Genomic DNA, 19208 nt, shown 5'->3' with positions numbered 1-19208 from the left:
TGCGTGGCACCTGAATACACTCCATTGTAAGTAAATTGATAAATTGATTTTGGGTACCAATGCTTGGGAGAACAGAATATATGTGTAATGGTATTTACTCGTATGTAGGACTCTGATCTATGTTCCCCATATCTAAGTTCTAACCCTGCTCAGTCCAATCCTAAAAGCAATGACCCAGGCTGCATATTACAAAAACAGAAGTTGGGGGGCGTGGCTTAATGCGAACACAAATGGATGTGTGATCGTGAAGCTCCTCATCATCTAGGCAACAGAATAAAAAAAAAAATTTCCCTTCTGGATAATTTCATAAAAAAAATATTTACTAAAGAAGCGGAACAAATGATAAAAGATAAAATCCTCTTTTGATGAAGTTAAAGTGAAGTCTAAGGTAATAGGAGTCGGAAAGGCAGAGCGCCGTTTTTTTTTTCTCGGAGATTAATGAGACTTGAATTGCAGCGCTGAAACGGCAAGGAGAATGAGTGAGTAACTGACAAAGCTGGTGGGGAAATTGTGGAGGAAGATTGTGTCCCGATATGATTAAACGGAACCCATAAGAAGGAAAATATTGAATTGAAAGTTGTCCTCCTTTGACGATACTGAAAAGGGGATTGAGTGAAGAAAACTGAGGGAGAGGATTAACGGCATTTTTTTCTCACTAATTAAGTACCGAGGCGCTGGGAACAAATAAATGTCAGTTTACTAAAGTAAAAGAAAATTACTGAATTGAAAATTGCTTTACTCTATCAAAGCTGCGATTGGGCTTGTGAGAGAAGAGCCAGAAGAAAAGATTAACGGCTTTTTTTTTTTAAAAAAAAGCTGAAGCAACGTGATATCGGAGCATTTGAGAGGCGCTGAGAACAGATAAATGACAGTTACTTCAAGATTACCAAAGTAAAAGAAAGTTACTGGATTGAGTATTGATCTCCTCGGTCAGGGCTGCGATTGGGCTTGTGAGAGGAGCGTCAAAAGAAAGGATTACCGAAATTTTATTCTCAGCGCTGTAGCGGTGTGTCATCGGAGGAGAGTGACTGGCGGAGATAGTATAAAAAATCTATATAAAGATTTGACCCGACGTGTCTGAAAGAAACCTAAAGGAAGGAAATATTGCTGGATTGAGTGTTGCCCTCCTCCATTGAAGTTGTGACGGGGCTTGAGGGAGGAGAGCCAGAGAGAAGGATTACCGACATTTTTTTTTTTTTTTTCCTCACAACAATAGAACTGGAGACAAATAACTGACAGTTGCTCTAAGAATACTGTAATAGAAGATTTGAGTCTGTTTAAAGATTGTGATGGTCTGACATTGATTTACCTGACGAAAGTGAGAAAAGGAAAAGAGTTTCAAACTGATATAAGTAAAAAGCTGATAAATGTCAATCTTTAAAATAAGGTGGTAATAAAATAACCTTCTTGCCAATATTAAAGTGATAACAGACCCTAAAAGAGGAGTGTTCTTTCTCAGTACAAGATTGGGACAGATAACTGAGAAAAAGAAAGGGAAAAAGAAAGGAAAAAGGCTAAAAAAGAAAAATTTCTACTTCAAAAGATAGAACCAAATCCTGGAAGAAAAAGGATTAAAAACCTAAGATACCAAATTTAAACCTATAGAGATTAAACTTAAGAAAGGAAAATTAAAAAATTTTTGAAATTTCCTCACCATTTTTTTCTAAACTGATATAACAAGATATTAAAGACAAAACTACTGAAATAGTGACTTAAAGAGATTCTTGTATCATTTAACATCTGTGAACAAAATAAACTCCATAAAAAATAACAACATGGCAACTACCAGACAAAATAAAAATGAAACGGGTATGTCAGCAAAAAGACAAAAACAAGATCAAGTAACACCAAGTAAGATCCCACTTCCAACTGAAGAATCTGATATATTGAGTAAAGCAGAAGTTATGGAGGAATTAAGACAAATAAAACAAATGCTTAAAGAAACTGTGTCCAATATGTCTGAAATGAAAGAAGAAATTCTAAACATCCACAGACAATTGGAAGTAAATAACAAAAAAAACAACTATACTAGAAAATAAAATGGAGGTCATAGAAGGTGAAATAAACAGATGCAAAAATGACAATCTAGAATTGAATAAATTGAAAGATCAACTAGAAGATTACGAAAATAGAGGAAGAAGGAAAAATATTAAACTTTTTGGAATACAAGAAAACTTAGAAGGAAAAAATACTATACAGTTTCTAGAAAACTTAATCCCAAAAATACTACAAATTGAATTAAAACAACCAATAGAAATAGAAAGGGCGCATAGGATCCCAGTAAAAAATGTAGAAAATAAAGGCAGGCCAAGACCAATAATATTCAAAATGCTTAGATACCAACAAGCATTAGAAATACTAAATGCCGCCAAGAAGGACAAAAATCTAAACTACAAAGGATCCAGAATATGGTTTCTACCGGATTTTGCAAAAAATACAGCAAATAAAAGAAAGAGACTACTAGACATGAGACCTCAACTAAAAGAAAAGGGATACAAATATGGATTATACTATCCAGCTAAAATGAGAGTATCATCTGGAGATAAATCTCTATATTTCGAAGATCCAGAAAAATTAAAAGCCTTTCTCTCAAAATCAGAACCTATGACATTTTAACATAAAACATCAAGACTGGTTTTGTTGACATTCTGAAAAATTATAAACATATGAGACATTGAAAAACTGAAGAAAAGAAAACATAAACTAAAGAAAAGACAATAAAAATATAAAGAGGAAAAATATAAGATATATTAAAAATATTAATAACATATTTAATATATGTTTAAGATATAGATTTATGATGTAAATTATAATACTGGGAAAATATAAATTAAAAATTTATGAAAAAATAAAGATACATTAATGAAATGTTAAGAATAAAAAATGATTAAAGATAATAAAGATTAATACAGATAGATAGAAAGGGATATTGATTGAACATTGGTTGCCTAGGGGAAAGAGGAATGTTCTGATTGCTATTCCAATGTGTATCCTTAAGCAGTCATTGTATAGGGTGGGAAAGGGAGGGAAAAAAATGAGATTTACTAGAATGATTAAAGAAAAAATTAATAAGGGATTAGATACTTCAGGGGTAAATATTTGTGTCATAGAGAATAATTTTTTGATTTTAATTATGACAAAAGAGGAAAAGAAGATTATAATGATAAGTATTAGAACATATAATGACTCTTAAAATATACTCTATCAATGTCAATGGCCTGAACCATGTAATCAAAAGGAAAAAAGTATTAGCATTTTTAAAAAAGCAAAATGCGGATATTTACTGTCTACAAGAGACCCATCTTAATATAAAAGAATCTCAGAAACTAACGGGTGGGTGGGTGAAAGAATGTTTTTTTGCTCCAGCAGAGGGTAAAAAAGCAGGGGTGGCAATTCTTATAAATAAAAAATGTATGGCCAATCTCAAATTTGTAAATTCAGATCCACATGGAAGATGGTTACATATTGATGTAAGTATGGGAAATAATGCCCTGACGTTGTTTAACATATATGCCCCTAATTCGAATCAATCAGAATTTTTTAAAAAATTACAGAATATGTTCTTACCACTGGCTGCTTCTAATTTAGTGGTGGCTGGAGATTTTAATGCTGTAATGGATCCATTATTAGATAAAAAACCAGGTAAAAATATAAAATCTTTAGGTTTAGATAATTTGGCTCAAGCATGTGATTTGAAAGATATATGGCGTATTCTTCATTTTAATGATCAGGAATTTTCATTCTGTTCACAGGTTCATAAATCATTTTCAAGAATAGATTATATTTTTGTTTCAACAAATAAAGTGCAACAGGTGATTAAAGCCTCCATAGATCCTATTATTATTTCGGATCATGCGGGAGTATGGATAGAATTACAATTAGATCAATTGGAGAATGGTAGACCTCTTTGGAGATTTGATAATGCATTGCTTGTGGATGACAAATTTTTGGAAAATTTCAAAACACAAATTAACGAATTCTTTCAAATAAATTTAGTGGAGGATACATCTATTGAGAATGTATGGGATGCATTTAAAGCAACTATGAGGGGTAATATAATATCATATTCAGCTTATGTTAGGAAACAGATTAAAATACAATATATAGAATTAGAAAAAAAAATAAAAATATTAGAAGCTAAATTGGTAAGTAAATGGGAACATGAAGTTTTACAAACTCTTTTGAAAGCAAAAGGTAAATATAATGAATTAACTTCAAAAATGATAAGAAGAGATTTGTTTTCCAAACAAACATTGTATTATGGAAATTCTAATAAGGCGGGAAGATTATTGGCAAATTATCTTAAAGCAAAAAAAAGAACAAATATAAATGGAATAAAAGATGATAATGGCATAATAACAAATCAAACTAAAATAATTTTAAAACAATTTCTAAAATTTTATAAGGACCTGTATTCTTCCGAGCCTTATTTTGAGAGACAAAAAGATGGAAAAATTTTTTTAGATCTTATTAATGGACCTAAGATCCCTGATCATATAAAACGGAGTTTAGATGAACCTATATCATTAAAAGAATTAGAAACAGCATTGAGATCTCTTAGAGTTGGATCCGCTCCAGGTGGTGATGGATATACAGTAGAATTTTATAAAACATTTCAAAATGTCCTTTCCCCACATTTACTAAATTTATATCAGACACAACTTATAAAAGGTGATATTAAAGGTACTATGGCTGAATCAATAATAATTGTTTTACCTAAGCCAAATAAAGATCCTACTTTGGTTTCAAACTACAGGCCTATATCCTTGATAAATGTAGATAATAAACTTTTGGCGAAAATTTTGGCTTTGAGATTAGCCAAAGCTCTCCCACATATTATAGATATGCATCAAACGGGTTTCGTTGCTAAAAGACATTCCTCTAATAACTCTAGATTATTGTTTCATATGCTAAATTTATAAAAAAAAATGGATGAACCGGCTTTTACAGTTTCATTGGATGCAGAAAAAGCTTTTGATAGGGTAGAATGGAATTTTATGTATCAGGCTTTAGAATGGTTTGGTATAGGTTCTGGATTTATACAAATGGTGAAAACATTGTATAGCTTCCCGATGGCAAGATTAAATATTAATAATATGATATCTGATGGTTTTCAATTGCAGAGGGGAGTTAGACAAGGTTGTCCTTTGTCTCCTTTGTTATTTGATGTTGTATTAGAACCCTTATTGTTAGCAATACAGCAAACAGGGGAGATACAGGGTATTCCATATTCAGATATGGAATATAAAATTTCGGCTTATGCTGATGATATTTTGCTTTATTTGAGAAATCCAGAGTCTACCTTATCTTCTTTATTGGAATTAATTGATAAGTTTAGCAAATTTTCAGGTTATAAAATTAATTGGAATAAATCTGAAATAATACCTTTAAATATTCATTGTTTAAAAGGATTATTTGACACTTTTCCATTCATATGGAAAGAAGAAGGATTTAAATATCTTGGTATTCAAGTTAAAAATACAATTGAAGATACTGTAAAAGAGAATGAAAAATATGTATTAAAAAAAGTTATGGAGTTATGTGAGCAATGGAACCCATTACATATTTCTTGGTGGGGAAGAATTCAAACTATTAAAATGATGATATTACCTGTAGTTTGCTACCAAATGAGTATGATACCTATTTTTTTTCAGGGGTCCTTTTATAAAAAGCTTAATAGCATTTTAACAAAATTTGTTTAGCTTGGTAAAACATCTAGAATTGCTTTAGTAACTTTGCAAAAATCAATTAAAGAGGGAGGGGTAAATTTTCCAAATTTCTATAGGTATCATCAAGCCTATATTCTACGTCAGGGTATGTATTGGATCCTCCCAGAACTTATGGATAATGCACCGGATTGGTTGTATTTAGAATGGCGCCTTATGTTTCCCCTAAATTTAGTTCATCTTCCAAGTATCAACATGCCTAGAAGATACAGAGAAAATAAAATATTAATAGATACTTGGAAAACGTTGAGATTTATTAGTAAATTAACACCTATCCCAATATACAAATCAACTAATCAATCTTTATGGATAAACTCCAAGATCAAAATTGGCGGAGCTCAAATCCTTTGGAAGAACTGGATTATTGCAGGCATTAGATCTTTAGATGATGTTATTTCAGAAGGTAAACTGCTGGAATTTTCACAATTGCAACATAGATTTGGTTTAAGTAAAACACAAAGTTTTAAATGGTTGCAATTGAAGCAGGCCATTCAGGATGGGTTCCCTGAATGGAAAACATTGAATGATCAATATAGTTTAAAGTTCTTATGTTTTAAAGCAGACTTCCTAGGACATCAAGCCGCATTGTGGTATAAATTAATATCTGGATATTTGAATAAAAAACCAAAAAATGGACTAAGAGATATTTGGAGCATTGAGATTGGACATCAGATTAATGCATCTCAATGGCCACTAATTTGGTCTTGGAGAATGGGATGTACAGTGTCAGCATCTATGAGACAAACTTGGTTCTTTTTATTACATAGAGCTTTTTGGACCCCTACACGTTTACAAAAATTAGACAGTTCTAAGTCTAATAAATGCTGGCACTGCAATCTGGAACCAGGGACATTAGATCACTTACTATATCATTGTCCCTATATTAAATCTTTTTGGAATTCAATTTGGCCACAAATTAATAAATTGATGGAAAATCATATAGCAATATCATATGATACAATATTATTTGGAATGATGATGAGGAAAAAAAGTCAAATTTCACCAGAAAATAACAAGCTTTTATTAATCATGACAGGGGTTGCCATTCAACATATAACCAACAATTGGAAAAATTATAATAACCTAAATTATACATTTTGGTGGAACACAATATGTCATATATTCAAAATGGAAAGAGTAATAGCAATACAAAGAGGGACATATATTAAATTTATAAAAATATGGGGGCCATTGACAAAATATTGTAATGAATAAATACTATGAGTTTTCTTCTTCTTTTCTTCTTTTAAATATCTTTATTATGACACACATAGAGGGGGGGTAATGAAAATGATTTCTACATAATATGTTATAGTATATTATACAATATGTAATGTTTGAATTGAAAAGTAATAGAAGGGTGGGGGGAGGGAGAGGGGATAAAAAATATATTTAGAACATAATGTATTAGATATAAAAGTGTTATTATATATTTATCAATTGTATTTTAATATGTTGTACACTTTCTGTAAAATTTAAAAATAAAAAATAATATATAAAAAAAAAAAAAAAAAAAAAAAACAAAAACAGAAGTTTTTATTTACAATACTGTACAGTCTAACAAACACACGAGTGAATCAGAATTATATACAAGTTATACAGCTTGGAAGAATGAAAGGCACATATTCCCATCTTCCAGGTAATTAGAGGGAACACATACCAGCCCTTGCTAAGGTCAAAGACAGGCTGCAAATACTACCCTGAAGTAATAATAAAGATGGCTCCAAGGAATCTATCTTGGGCTGTGCCAAAAACTGCTGGCACTCCGGGGCCATAGGATACAAGCAGGACATAGGCCTAGCATTTCTCAAAGGACCTTCCGGAGAATCATACTACTCAGAGACTATACAACTCATATTCGGATGCCAAGGAAATGTCACAGATTGAGAGCGCACACTGCAAAGCCAGAGAGAAGAAGTAGACGGCGCTGGCTGAGCGGCCAAGTTCAATTCCTGCAAACAAAGCTGCAAATTTAAATAAGCGCAACACAGATGGATCATCTCCAGGATCCAGAGCTCCTAAGGGATCCGCAGATCCAGTACCCAAGTCTGGATCCTCTAATCCGGGAAGGGCTGAACTATCAAACAAAGGATAAGAGAGATCAGAATCAACTGCCGGATCCCCCAGATCAGGAGTTGAAACATGAACGGGCAGAGCGGACGGAGGAGGGGAGAACCCTGAGGACACCCTGCTGCCCACAGTCATCGAAAGAGGCGGCGGAGAATTGCCAGCCGCAGAAACTCAGGTTTGAAATTCGTACCACAAAAATCTCAAAGTCAGAAAAAAATATCAGACCCCTGGGGCTTGCGTTTCTTAAGCTACAGAGGGTCCACCACCTGGCTGCCTAAAGGACTAGCCGAGTCAAGCCTCGAAAGCAATGGTGGCCATCCCACTGGGCTAGCTGAGCGTGGAATCATCTGATTCTGTGAGGAGGAAGCAGAGCTGGTAGCTACTGCGCCCCCTCACTGTGCCACGTGGCATGTGGCACAAGGACGCTCAAAAAGTGCTAAATTCGTGCAAACTTTGCACGAGTTCACAAGAGACCCTGAGGATTCCATCCCAGCAAGTTTCCTGACAAAAATTTGAGTTTTGAAGAAGCAGGGAAAAGATGAAAAAAAATCACTAAAAATCCGAGATGGCTGCTGGCACCGAATTTGTGCCAAAAATGAGCTAAAAACACACTTCCCGAAAATAAAAAAATAGCAATTTTAGGATTTTTCAGGTGGGGGAAGACAGGGAAACACTTGAAACCACAAAAAAACCCTGAAAATTAACTTTTGAAAATCACTGTGAGAGCCTGTCAGCTCTGCTGTACTCACTATTACCAGAGATACTGGGCTGCACCTGCTTCCAGCTCTGTTCAGTAGCTGGTACAGAATTCACTGCCATAATGCTGGGAAAGCCTTCTTAAAGCTGATCTTTGGGCTTCTAGTCAGACTCCCCTGTCTGACTATGACTCCGCCTCTGCGGACCACCGGATGCACACCAGGAAGGGTGGAGGCATGAAAAAAACATAGCAGCATGCTGTGAGAAACCGCTGAGCCCCTTAAGCATGCCAAAACAGTCTGCGCTCATACTTCACTTAACAGCTGGAGAGTCAACCTCAGGGATGGCCCTGAGCTCCAAGGAATGTTATGCAGACTGGCCAACAGGTACCCAGAAAGGGATCAGCCTGTCAGCTACAGACTGAAGTCTGTGAATTCACAAGCAGGCAGAGCCTCCAAATCGCCTTGAATGAGAAAATCCCCGCAAAGGGGACAAACTATGTTGAATTAAAGCAACAAAAATGAGGAGAACAGAACACACACAACTGCAACCATACGTGCAGATTGAAAGACTACTAGAGGGTGCTATACTGAGCTGGGAAGTACACTGGAGGCAGAGTGAAAAATTCGAAGTGGATTCCTTCTGCAGTCCATGCGAGTATGGGAAAATAACCTGTTGTCCAGAACAGAGGTTCCCAACCCTGTCCTGGAGGACCACCAGCCAGTCAGGTTTTTAGGATAGCCTTAATGAATATGCATGAGAGAGATTTGCATGTAATGGAGTGACTGGTATGCAAATCTGTTCCATGCATATTCATTACGGCTATCTTGAAAACCTGACTGGCTGGTGGTCCTCCAGGATGAGCTGGGAACCACTGATCTAGAATGGCACTGGAAAAGGAATTAGAAGTAAAATGAGATAAAATATATCTCCATGCAAAAGGATAAATTAGGTTCTTACCTGTTAATTTTCTTTCTTTTAGTCGCTCTAGACTGGTACAGTTCTTAACATAAGAATTGCCACTGCTGGGTCAGATCAGTGGTCCATCGTGCCCAGCAGTCCGCTCCCACGGTGGCTCTTAGGTCAAAGACCATTGCCCTCACCTGAATATGTTCCGGTTCAGCAGGAACTTGTCTTTGTCTTGAATCTCTGGAGGGTCTTTTCCCTTATAACAGCCTCCGGAAGAGCGTTGCAGTTTTCTACCATTCTCTGGGTGAAGAACTTCTTACATTTGTACGGAATCTATCCCCTTTTAACTTTAGAGAGTGCCCTCTCATTCTCTCTACCTTGGAGAGAGTGAATAACCTGTCTCTATCTACTAAGTCTATTCCCTTCATTATCTTGAATGTTTTGATCATGTCTGCTCTCAGTCTCCTCTTTTCAAGGGAGAAGAGGCCTAGTTTCTCTAACCTCTCACTGTACGGCAACTCCTCCAGCCCCTTAACCATTTTAGTCGTTCTTCTCTGGACCCTTTTGAGTAGTACTGTGTCCTTCTTCATGTACGGCGACCAGTGCTGGACACAGTATTCCAGGTGGGGGTGTACCATGGCCCAGTACAGCGGCATGATAACCTTCAACGATCTGTTCATGATCCCCTTCTTAATCATAACTAGCATTCTGTTTTCCTTTTTCACAGCCGACGCGCACTACGTGGACGGCTTCATCGACTTGTCGACCAGTACTCCCAATTCTCTTTCCTGGGGAGTTCTCCACGTACCGAACCAGACATCCTTTATTTGTGTATAAGATTTTTGTTACCAACATGCATCACCTTACACGTATCCACGTTAAACCTCATTTGCCATGTCGAGGCTCATTTCTTGAGCATGTTTATGTTACGTTGCAGGTCTTTGCAATCTTTCTGCGTCTTCACTACTCTGAATAGTTTCGTATCGTCCGCATATTTACATTACATTACATTAGGGATTTCTATTCCGCCTGTGCCTTGCGGTTCTAGGCAGATTACAATAAAGATGAATCTGGACATTTCCAGTAGATTTACATTACAGGAGAAGAGTAGATTACAAGTAACTGTGAAGAGTTATAATACATTCAACATCGCAGCAGAGATAACATAGCCTCGGATTACAATAAGGAAGATATCTGGCTATTTCCAGTAGAATTACATTACAGGAGAAGTGTTAATTACAGGTAATAGTGAAGAATTACAGTACATTCAATATCACAGGAGATGTTACATAGCAACTGAGTCAATTTATAACTGGTGGAGAATAAGAATTACAATATATTCTAGATTACAAAAGATGTTACATGAGATGAGTCAAGTTTCTTCGGAAGGAGAGTAGCATCATATGCCTATAAGTGGAAGTGTATTTATTGTTCTGATGATTGCATGATGTTGGGTAATTAATGTTGATGATATGGACAGTGGGGGTATTTAGTTTGGGTTGGATAAAGAGATTCTATTCACAAGGAATTGGTTGGGAACTCATTAGATGGCGGTTTATGTTGATGGGAGATATCGTACCAATTTCCAGGTCATTTATAAATATGTTGAAGAGCATGGGCCCAAGCACCGAACCCTGCAGCACTCCACTCGTGACTCTTTTCCAATTAACATAGAAACATAGAAGATGACGGCAGAAAAGGGGCACGGCCCAACAAGTCTGCCCACTCTAATGACCCCCCCCTAATTTCTTCCTTGAAGTGATCCCACATGCTTATCCCATTTTCTCTTAAAATCCAGCATGCTGCTGGCCTCAGTTACCTGCAGTGGAAGACTATTCCAATGATCAACCACCCTTTTGGTGAAGAAATACTTCCTGGTGTCACTATGAAATCTCCCACCCCTGAGTTTCAACGGATGTCCTCTTGTCTCCGTAGGTCCTTTAAGAAAAAAGATATCCTCTTCTACCTCAATACGGCCCGTGACATATTTGAACGTCTCGATCATGTCTCCCCTCTCTCTACGTTCCTCGAGTGAGTATAGCTGCAACTTACCCAGCCATTCCTCATACGGGAGATCCTTGAGTCCTGAGACCATCCTGGTGGCCATTTGCTGAACCAACTCAATTCTCCGCACATCTTTTTGATAATGTGGTCTCCAGAATTGTACACAATATTCTAGATGATGTCTCACCATGGATCTGTACAACAGCATTATAACTTCGGGCTTCCGGCTGATGAAACTTCTTCGGATACAACCCATCATTTGTTTAGCCTTGGAGGAAGCTTTCTCCACTTGATTGTTAGTCTTCATGTCTTCACTAATGATAATTCCCAAGTCCCGTTCTGCAGCAGTTCTTGCTATGGTCTCACCATTTAGGGTGTAAGTTCTGCATGGAATTCTGATGCCAAGGTGCATGACCTTACACTTTTTGGCATTAAAACTTAGTTGCCAAGTTGAGCACCAATGTTCCAGTAAGAGTAGGTCCTGCGTCATACAGTTGGGCACTGTGCTTTTGCCTACTATGTTGCATAGTGTCACCGACAGTCTCAGGGCAATGGGTCCAGGACCGCCGGGACAAGGAATGGCTCTTGTGTGCCACTGCGGGCGACACAAGGAAAAAGAAAATAAGGTTTAGCGGAAGGAACCACAAACAAACTAGGTAAGTGAAAACCAAAACCAGGACTGGATTTATTTCTCAGAACAAAATAAACAGGATGCTTCTCTTGTTTGTTCTCATGCCAGTCACCAAATAAAAAATAAACTTTGTCAGGATTCTGGATTAAACAATAAAGTTCCAAAAACATAAAGATTGGAATGAGTAAATAGTCCCAAAGTGGCATACAAGCTTCAGAGGGTTTCAAACCCCTAAATGGGAAACCTTATCCTCAAACAAAACAGGCCCTTCATGTAATCAAGAGTTCTAGCTTGTAAGGTTTCACTAAACCAAAAATAAACACAAAAACAGTCTACTTTTCCCAGGAAGACTTTGGCTTGTATCAGTGCAACGGCACTGATCCCTCCAGCAACAGTAGTGCTGGGACAGGTGGTGTGCTCCACGTGGTGATATATTGCCAAAATTTAGGCCCTCAATCTCACCTCATAAACGTGGGGCAAACCCCCCACCACCTTAGCAGGCAAATCAGCCACACTTCCAAAAGGAAGAAAAAGAAAAAAACTAAATCAAAACAGCAGAAGTTCAGCACAGCTCTTATCACCAGGCTTAGCAGGATTAATAAGGAACAGCTTCAAAAATAGTCCCAACAGCAAACACAGTTAATAATCCAACTAGGCATTTTTATCACCTGCCTTGGACCAGCATACCTCCATGGGTTGGACTCCGTTATACACCTCAGTAATAGGCTCTGGATCCAGTTCCATGGCTTGGCAGACTTCAGGTGGGTCCATAGGTAGCTCTGCTCTGGCTTCTGTAAGTTCCATATATTCTGGCTGCGAATAGCCCTTCAGAGCTCCCAGCCCCGAGCTTTGCAGCTGTTCCTGTTCCCTCCGTCTCTCTAGCAGCTCAGACCTCTGGTTTAGAAGTTGGCAACCACGCCCCAAACCCTCAGGTAAAGAGGATTTCTGGTTAGTTCCTCTGGGAAAGTGTGGGGGAGGGGAAAACTGCAGCTTAGCCCCCAGGCTCCCTCTACTGGAGACAGAAGGAAAGTCAGGTAAAATGCTAAACTGGGTTTTAACCTGAGCAGGTTGGGAATTGTCTGCTTTTGAAATGGGTCTAACCCTAGGGCCAGACCTAGCAGGCACGGTCTGCATATCACAATAGTTTGGCGTCATCGGCGAATAATGTAATTTTCCCTCGAAGCCCCTGAGCCAGGTCCCTTACGAAGATATTAAATAGGATCGGACCCAAGACCGAGCCCTGCGGCACTCCACTGATCACTTCCGATGTTTCGGAGAGAGTACCGTTCACCACCACCCTCTGAAGTCTACCTTTGAGCCAGTCTTTTACCCATTAGTTCACATTAAAAAATTCTAATACATTAAAAAAAATCTTATTAAAACAAATATGTGATTTTTTTTTTTCTTTTATAATTATCCATATTTTTGTTATTCAGTTTGAACCTTTATTGGGAATTGGCAGAATATACAGTAAGGGATTCATAATCGAAATGGAAATACATCTAAAAACCCACCTGCATCGGTACTTGGACGACCTAAAAGACAGGTCGTCCAAGTTCCGATAATCGAAATGGGTTTTAGACATATCTAAAAGCAGCTTAGGCCTTTTTAGTGCCGCTGTACGCCCACAGTGAAAAGGGGCATTTTCGAAGGAGTGGTTAGGGCGGGAGGTAGGCAGGATGTGGGCCAACCTAGCCTTAGTCGTCCTGCAGTGATAATTGAAAGTTCAATGAGATTTCCTAGACAGAACTTATACGTTATGAGTTAGGCAATTTAAAAACAGGTTTAAGTGCCCAGAAGCTATCCAAAGTGACCAGATAACCACTGCAGGGACAAAGTATTGTCCATTTATCCCACTCTCTATTTTCTATCCGCCAACCAGTTTTTAATCCACATGAGTATTTCACTCTCAATTCCATGGCTCGCAATTTTTTGAAGTAGTCGTTCATGCGGGGCCTTGTCGAACACCTTCTGAAAATCCAGATATACAATGTCGACTGGCTCGCCCTTGTCTATCTGCTTGTTTACTCCCTCAAAATAGTGCAGGAAGCTTGTCAACAAGATCTTCCCTTGCTGAAGCCGTGCTGGCTGGTCCTCATCAGATTGTGTCAATCAAGTTGATCAATGATGCCGTCCTTTATCAGCGCCTCTACCATCTTTCCCAGTACCGAGGTCAGATTCACCAGTCTGTAGTTTCTCAGATCTCCCCTCGAACCTTTCTTGAAGATCGGCGTAACATTTGCCACTTTCCAGTCTTTCGAAATCCTTCCCAACTATGGGAAGGATGGGTACTAGCTCACTGTGACAGCAGGTGGAGACTTAGACCAAACTTTAGTTGTAGTATATTAGCTGAGGCTCCCCCTTCTAAACCAGTCTGCCGAATAGCCAAGCAGAACTAAGAAAAAACTAATATGGAACAGTAATAACACTCCGAACAGGAGAAAAACTCCAACAACAAACATATAGTAACGCTGTTGGAAAATGCATAGAACAAAACCCTGCAGTGAAATGTCCCCACAACTTACCAGCTACGCCAGCTGAGCCATAGCTGCTGTTCTTATATCTCCCCAATCCTAGAAAAATACTAGAACCCACAGAAAAGCAAAATCTTCACGTGAACAAAAGCCGCAATCACTGCAGAAAGACAGATAGGATGGGGAACTGTACCGGTCTAGAGAGATTAAAAGAAAGACAATTAGCAGGTAAGAACCTAATTTATTCTTCCTTGTCACTCACTAGACTGGCCAACACCAGAAACCGCTCACCGAACACAATGTCCCGACGTGCCTGATGTCCACACGGTAGTATCGAACAAAAGAATGCAGAGAAGACCAAACCGCAGTCTTACAAATATCAACTGGAGGTACAAGAGAAGACTCAGGGAGGTACAAGAAAAGACTCAGCCCAAGAAGCTACCTGACCCCGAGTGGAATGAGCCTTGAGAAATTCCAAACAGGCTTTTTTTGAAGAAGATATGCGGAAGCAATAGTCTCCTTAATCTTTTCCTATCGTGTGTCCCGGATGACGGGACATTCCAAAAAATGTCATTGTCATCGTATGTCCCATGGCATGGGACATACAGTACACCTTCTACCTATCATTTGTCCCATCTATTGGGCCATTGTGTTTACAATAGCCGTAAATGATAACGGTGAATAATACAAAACTTTGCTAAAATAATTACGATTGGAATCAGCGTAATGTAAAATTTATTACGATAGGAAAAGGTTAATTCACCGCACAATAGTAGCCTTGGAAGCGCCATCTCCCTTATGAAGACCTGCCAAAAGGACAAAAAGATGATCTGACTTCCGGAACTCCTGGATCCGCTGAACATAAGAGCAAAGGACCTGTCAGACATCCAACTTGAGCAACTGTCTCTGCTCCGAAGAGCCCCCTCGATCACACAAAACTGCAAGGACAACAGATTGGTTAACATGAAAATGTGAAACCACCTTCAGCAGAAAAGAAGGAACTGGCTGTAGTACAACGTGCTCCTGAGGAAACTCCAGAAAGGGAGACCTACAAGAAAATGCCTGCAGCTCAGAAACACATCTCGCAGATGTAATAGTCACCAAAAAGACCGCTTTAAGAGTAAGGTCCTTCAATGAGCAGGCACCCAAAGGCTCAAAAGGTGGGTGCACCAGCATAGACAAGACCAGATTAAGATCCCAAGACAGAATAAATGGCCAAACCGTGGGCTTGAGCAATTTGGCCACCTGCAAAAACCGAACCACATCGGGAATGGCAGTCAAACGCTGACCCCGTAGCAACCCATGAAAGGCAGGCAAGGCCACAAGCTGAACCCAGAGAGAAGACCAAGCCAGGCCACTGCCAAGGCCATCCTACAAAAACTCCAAGATGTTAGGCAGAGAAGAGCGAAAAGAGACCACCCCAAGCGCAGCACACCACTCCTCTAAAATACGCCAAATGTGCACATAAGCCAGAGAAGTGGAAAGTCTCCAGGACCCCAAGACTTTATCTGAATAACCTTTCTTACCTAGGCATGCCTTTTCAAGAGCCAAGTTGTAAGACAAAAGGGACCCAGATTGAACATTGGAATGGGGCCCTGAGCAAGAAGATCGGTCAAAAGAGGCAAGGGCAGAGGATTCGCCACTAGATGATGAACCAGATCCGCTAACCTGGACGCCTAGGCCAGTCCGGGGCCACCAGGATCATGAGGCCGGGATGCTGAACAATGTGAAGAACTCTGCCTACTAACAGCCATGGAGGGAACACAAACAAAAGACTCACCGCCAGACATGGTTGAATTAGATCATCCAGCCCCTTGGTCTTAACATCCCTGCGACAAAGAAGCATGGTGTTTTAACATTGACACTCGTGGCCATCAGGTCCATGAGGGGCTGATTGAGACACCACTCTCCGGGATCTAGCATTTAACAAATGAGGAAGTCCGCCTGAACATTCTCCATTCCCGCTATGTGGGAAGCCCAAACCACGAGCAGAGCTGCCTCCTGTGTTATCAGACAACTCTTGTTACCCCCCTTATGATTGACATAGGCCACCGCTGTGGCATTGTCTGAGAGAACCCGAACCGAATTGCCCGTCAATAAGGACTGGAATGCTAACAATACCAGATGAATGACTCTGGTCTCCAGCACATTGATCAACCAAGACACCTCCTCCAGAGACCAACTGCCCTGAGCTGAGCAACCGAGACACTGAGCTCCCCAGCCAAGGAGACTGGCGTCCATGAGAAGCACCATCCACTGGCGCTGATCCAGACTCACCTCTTGCACTAGATGGGAGGATTGAAGATACCAAAAAAACCTGCAACGAACAGGAGAATCCAGACTGTGCTTCTGGGGTGACCACCTCCGAAGCAGAGCATACTGAAGCGGACACGTGTGCCCGAGCCCATCTCATCACATCCAGGACACCGGGATGCCATGAAGAGGCGAATCTGTGTCTGCAATTTGTTTACCCGGGCCTCTGGGAGGAAGATCTTTCCTAAGGAGGTGTCAAACAGAACCCCAAGATACTCCAGGTGCTGAGAGGGGGCCAACCGGCTCTTGGACAGGTTGACAACCTATCCCAGCGACTGCAGGAACTCCATCACCCAAGCTGTGACCTGGGTGCTCTCCTGAAAGGACTTTGCTTGAATCAACCAGTCGTTCAAGTTGGGATGAACCAGAATGCCCTCCTTGCGCAAAGCAGCCGCTACGACCACCATAATCTTGGTGAATGTCCTCGGGGCCGTAGCCAGACCAAAAGGAAGGACACAAAACTGATAATGCCATCCCAAGATCGCAAAACAAAGGAACCGCTGATGGGAGGCCTAGATTGGAGCATGCAAGTAGGCCTCCGTCAGATCGAGAGAAGTCAGATACTCCCTCGGCTGAACTGCCAGAATGACAGACGGCAGCATCTCCATACAAAAAGATGGAACTTGGAGAGCCCTGTTGACCCCTTTCAAATCTAGGATGGGCCAATAAGTCTCCTCCTTCATGGGCACCATGAAGTAAATGAAGCCTGCTGAGGGAGCACTGGAACAACTGCTTTGAGATCTAACAATCTGTGAGGGGTATGGAAAAAAGCCTGCTTCTTCCACACCATCTGACAAGGAGAAGTTAGAAAATTATTTGGAAAGGAGCGGGCAAACTCCAGAGAATAACCATCCAGAATCATCTCCAGGACCCACTAATTGAACGTGATCTCTACCCACTTTGCTTAAATCTCACGCAGATGGGCACCCACCGGAACCAGAGGGGGCATCAGCAAGGAGTCATTGGGCAGGACGGGCATCGGGGGAACCGGTGGAGGAATTCCTAGCTCCCCATCAAACTCCCCGAAAGGACTGCATGAGCTGAAACGGCCTTGGGAGGACCTGGAGGCTGGAAAGTAAGTGACCCCTTCACCAGGGTGGAGCCAGTGGAAATCACACAAGTGTTCTTTGAGCAGTGCCACCCTGCATCAGCGGCCTAGCTCTCTTTTCAGGCAAACAAAGCACTTTTGAATCAGTTAAGGTCTGAACCAACTTGTCCAAATCCTCTCCAAACAAGACCCCCTAAAGGGGAATTTCATCAGCTTAGCCTTGGATGCCGCATCCTCCAGCCATGCCTGAAGCCTGCAACAGGTCATACATGGCATCCGAGAGATAAGAAGCACCCATCTCAATCTTGGCGACTTCTTGCTTTACTAAGTCCCAGTTATCAAACTCACAATCAAGGACATGCTCGGCCCAACAAAAACAAGCCCAGCAACCAGACCATCAAACATCACTGCCTGGACCACCAGGGCAACAACATCAAAACTCTGTTTAAGGAGGGACTCCTACTTACGCTCCTCAGGGTCCTTCAAAGCACAGCCACCCTCAACAGGCACAGCATGCTGCTTAGCGATGGCCGAGACCACTCAGTCCACCATAGGTGACTTTAAGATGTCCCGATCCCCCTCCGGGATGGGATACAAGCGGGCCATGGAATGCACAAAGCAAAAAGGGGCCTCCGGCTCCTGCCACTGTGTGAGCACAATATCTCGAGTAACCTGATGCATAGGAAAGGAGCGGGAAGCCATGCAGATCCCCGAAGCAAGGGATCCACCAAATGTGTGGGCTCTGTCACAGTGTCTTTGTAGTGTGATACAATATGCTACCACACTCCGTACACAGAGTGGTCTCTCTTTGTGCTGCTTGCCACACTCCATACACCAAGTGGTCTCTCTTTTTCCCCCTCTTTTCCTTTCTTTCAAGGTTTAATAAGTATTTTGTACATAGTAATTGCATCCTTAGTAGACTGTGTGCTTTTATTCCCAATTAGTATATTTAAGTTTGCTTGAAATTATGGACTTAAAGTAAAAATGATTTCTAACTGGGATTCTGAAAAGTGTGGAGTCCAGTCCTGACCCCCCCCCCGCCATCTTGTCCAGGTGATGTGCTAGAAGGTACCTATTGCAGGGGCATGGCTGGGTGTGACAGTAAAAGGACAAAAGACATGGCTAGACAGATGCAGCTAAGGTGAATACACAAAAACATGGTTGGAGAAAATCTCATCTTGATATCACCGATATAAAGACTGACCTGCTCTGGATGCACTACTGTATGATTGGATGTGAGATAGAGACTGTCCTTGAGTCTTGATGCATCCTGGGAATCCTTCCCACATCTATAAAACATCAATACCATAATGGGGTTTGCTCTCTCTTTGCTCTTC

At 40.3% G+C, this 19208-nt stretch overlaps 1 protein-coding gene across 3 annotated transcripts in view; it reads right to left on the bottom strand.

Annotated features, from left to right (window-relative positions):
* The window catches only part of LMBRD1 (LMBR1 domain containing 1), a 275187-nt gene that overhangs the window by 89793 nt on the left and 166186 nt on the right, over positions 1–19208 (bottom strand). The window lies entirely within an intron of this gene.

The sequence above is a fragment of the Geotrypetes seraphini genome, chromosome 3, assembly GCF_902459505.1.
Source record: "Geotrypetes seraphini chromosome 3, aGeoSer1.1, whole genome shotgun sequence".
Classification (NCBI taxonomy): Eukaryota; Metazoa; Chordata; class Amphibia; order Gymnophiona; family Dermophiidae; genus Geotrypetes; species Geotrypetes seraphini.
Note: the sequence above shows the minus strand (reverse complement) of the source record. Positions and strands in the feature narration are given on the sequence as shown.